The following is a 4,050-nucleotide window of genomic DNA, read 5'->3' as shown; positions in this document are numbered from 1 at the left end:
AACTTAGTCATATACTACAACTTCACCTGAAGATCTGTATTAAATTTTCCACCTCTGTGGATCAATCCTGCCATAAAGAGCAGGATTAATATGTGAAGGGAAATTGCTCCTTGAACTCCTAGTCTTGGCACTTTAACAGCAACAACCTGTCCTTTTGCGAAACCTAGCTTGATAAACCTTTGCTTCAGAGTCAGAAATTCCAAGTTTAAGGGGATAAAATCTAAAATTAAGAAATACATAATGTTCTCTCAGAATCTCTGCAATCATTAGCAAAATGTTTTTGGATAAAATGGCCAAATAAATGAACCTGCCCAAGGGAAGACGCAGCTACAGGCTCAGATGAAATCTGAGAAAAGTTCTACCAAAGATAAACCAAGTTGTTGTTCTATCATACTAAAAGCAACTTCAGAGGAAAATGGAATCATTCGATCATGTAGCAATGAGAGTTCATCTAGATATGATGATCGTATCAAATCCTACAAGGAAAATTTCTTTCAAATTGCATATCTTAATTACAATTACTGAAAATTAAAGTGCGTGAACTTAACAAAAAATGAGCATAAAGTTACATTCAACATAACATATAGAAACTGCATTTGAATTCTAAATCTTAATTGCAAACCAATTTGGAATACAATATTCAAATAATTGACGGAACATCACACCTGTTCAAATCAAAAACCTGTAAATCGAAATCAACAACATCTAATACAAGATCAGATCATCATATGTAATATTTCCAGGTATTTGTGTTTAGGACATGTACCGGGATGACCGACCGGTCCATGGACCGGCCACCCCGTGCATTAAGACTCTACTTTAAGGTACGAGGTCGACCACGTGTTATATGTGGCCGACCGACACAAGGTGCTCAACTCAAAGGAAAGGTTGACCCAATTAGCAAAGGTCAACCCATGGTTAGGAAATGACCTAATCCAACCCTAATCGCTAAACAACCCCCTAATCCGGCCCAACAACAAGGACCCATCAAGGTAATATAAATATCACGCATTCCAAGGAAGAAGGTACGTCATTATCTACAGTATTCTAATCAGCCGAATACGATACCCCACTGACTTGAGCGTTGGAGTGCCATCTGCAGGTACCCCACCAGTCGGAGGAGCCGTTCGACGAGGAAGACAAGGAGGAACGTGAGACACGACCGACCGAGCGACACCTGAAGACAATAGTTCTCCCAGTCCCCAACCTAGTTCGAGAACAATTGGCGCCCACCGTGGGGCCGAGGAGAGCCAGCAGAAACCACAGCACTAGATGGTATCAACCCACAGCATAGCGAGCATGACCGAAGCAGACCAAACAGCAATGATGATGGCCCTTCAGAAGGAGCTAGCAGAGATGAGGAAGGCGCACGAGGAAGCCGCTAAGAAGAACGAGGAGGAAATCAAAAGCCTCCAAGAAGAGAACAAGCGAATGAAGAAGCTGGTCGAGGGGGTGCCGTCCCTCGCTATGACCAATCAGACCGACAAGTCCCACGCCACCGGTGCCCGCCTCCAGGCCGAGAAAGACACGAAAAACGATTTCACCCTGGAAATGGATGGAGAGTCCCATCCCAGCAAAACAATCAACACTACCGCTCCGACGGGTCCGGACCGACGCCATCCCTTCACTAACCGCATGATGGACACCCCCCTGCCGGACAAATGGAAAGGTTTCAACAGGGATCGGTACGATGGAACGACCGACCCAGATGAGCACGTGGATGCATACACGACCCATATGAGCCTGTATACCTCGGACGACGCAGTCTTTTGCCGAGTCTTCCCAACCTCTCTAAAGGGAAGCGCTCTGAGCTGGTTCACCAAGCTCCCAGCACACTCTATAGATTGTTTCGAAACCCTGATAGCAAAATTCGATGTCCAGTTCGCAACAAGCCGCCCCCACCATCTAACATCCATAGCACTGGTCGGCATTCGCCAAGAGAGGGAGAGTCCCTCAGAACGTTCATCGACCGGTTCAGCAAAACCGCTATGAGCATTCACAACCTCAGCCCCGAGGTGGCGATGCACCACATGCTGACCGCCCTCAGACCCGGCCCATTTGCCGATAGCCTGTGTATGCAGCCTCTCGAGAGAAAGCACGGGATGGAGTAGCATGTTTTCTCTCGTTTTGATTGTTTGTTTGTATTCACAGTTTCAGACTTTGAGCACTTCGTTGTTGTTGTTGGAGTGTAGAGTGGAAGAAAATTTTTCATGAAGATTTCGTTTAGATGTTTGGCAGTCTCAATGAATGTGTTGGTGTTGTAATGTGGTATTTTGGGAATACGGTGACCTCAAAATATATATATATATATATATATATATATATATATATATATATATTTTATTTTTATTTTTATTTTTTTTTATTTTTTTTATTTTTTTTATTTTATTTTATTTTATTATTATTATTATTTTTTATTTCCACTTAACCTCGACTCTTTATACAACTCATTCTTTTTTACATACTAAAATTAACCTTTATTTTATTGAAATATTTTATTTTAAAATTTAGATTGTAAAATTTCGAAAGAATTTTTAGTTTGAAAATATTTTTCAAATTTTATAACTTAAAATGAGTTTCTTTTATAAAAAATACATTCTCAATTATAGAATTTAGAATTCATAATGTATTTTTAAGTTATAAAACTTGAAAGATATTTATAGATTCATAATATATTTTAGATTTTATAATTTGAAATGTATTTTCTTAAAAAATATTTTGGATTGTAAAATTTGAAAAATATGTTTTTGGATTCTAGAAGAAAAAATATATTTTTAGATGGTAAAGTTTAGAATGTATTTTTTCAATAACAAAATAGTCTTTTTATTTAACCTATATGCAGTCTGCCCATTTGTCGATAGCCTGTGTATGCAGCCTGCTACCAACCTCGACGACCTTAGACGTCGAGCGGCGAAATTTATGCAGTTGGAGGAACTTCGTGAATTCAGAAACAACGCCCGGACCGAGGCAAGCGGGGAAAAGAAGGAGGACAGGGAACGACAAGGAAGGTCCCGAACTGGTCGGGACCAAAAAAGGGACAACCGAGGACCTCGCTTCTCCCGCTACACGCCTCTGAACGCGGATAGGAGCAAGATTTTGCAAGAGGCTCTGAGCGCCGAGCTGATACCACCGCCCTGAAGGGCCTTGAGCCCAGAGAATGCCGACCACAGCAAGAGGTGCCGGTATCACAAGAATACCGGCCATTTCACCGAAGAATGCCAAGCCCTGAAAGATAAGATAGAAGAGCTAATTCAGGCTGGGCATCTCAGACGCTTTGTGCGTGGGACCCGGGAAACGCGTCGCTCCCCGTGCAAGGAGCAAACGCCTAGGAGAAGAGACCGAACACCCCCAGGCCCACGAGAGGGCGACAGACGCGGAGACCGACGGGGACGAAGGGACGACCCCCCACAAGCCGACACCCGCAGGGGCCGAGAGGTAATTAACACCATAGCCGGAGGGTTCGGTGGCGGAGGCAATTCCAACAGCGCACGCAAGAAGCATCTACGCGCCATCCACCAGGTAAACCTCGTCTCCGCCCGGCCGAGGATGCCACCAATCACGTTCACAGATGAAGATTTCAAGGGGATAGACCCGACTCAGGACGACCCCATGGTGATATCGGTCGATATCGACAACTTTACGATCAAGAAGACCCTTGTGGACCAAGGAAGCTCGGTCGACATATTATACTGGAAGACCTTCAAAGCCATGAGAATCCCGGAGGAGGAAATGATGCCCTACAACGACCACGTGGTCGGCTTCTCGGGGGAACGCGTAGGAACGAAGGGTTACATAGAGCTATACACAACGTTCGGCCTGGAAGGGGCTAGGAAAACCCTCAAAATCAGATACCTGGTCATAAACGCCAACACATCCTACAACATCCTCCTCGGAAGGTCGTCCCTCAACAAGCTCGGAGCGATCGTCTCCACCCCCCACCTAGCAATGAAATTCCTTTCCCTCTCAGGCGATATCCTGACGATCCATGTAGATCAAAAGGTCGCCCGAGAATGCTATGCCGAAAGCCTGCGAGTTGAACCTACACAATAG

At 44.2% G+C, this 4,050-nt stretch overlaps 1 pseudogene; it reads left to right on the top strand.

Moving 5' to 3' along the window:
- Positions 1-1,299: 1,299 nt before the first annotated feature.
- Positions 1,300-4,050, top strand: LOC150027962 (uncharacterized; annotated as a pseudogene).

The sequence above is a fragment of the Phaseolus vulgaris genome, chromosome 4, assembly GCF_051622355.1.
Source record: "Phaseolus vulgaris cultivar YP4 chromosome 4, ASM5162235v1, whole genome shotgun sequence".
NCBI lineage: Eukaryota > Viridiplantae > Streptophyta > Magnoliopsida > Fabales > Fabaceae > Phaseolus > Phaseolus vulgaris.
The sequence above is the reverse complement of the archived record's forward strand: the minus strand, read 5'-3'. Positions and strand labels throughout refer to the sequence as shown.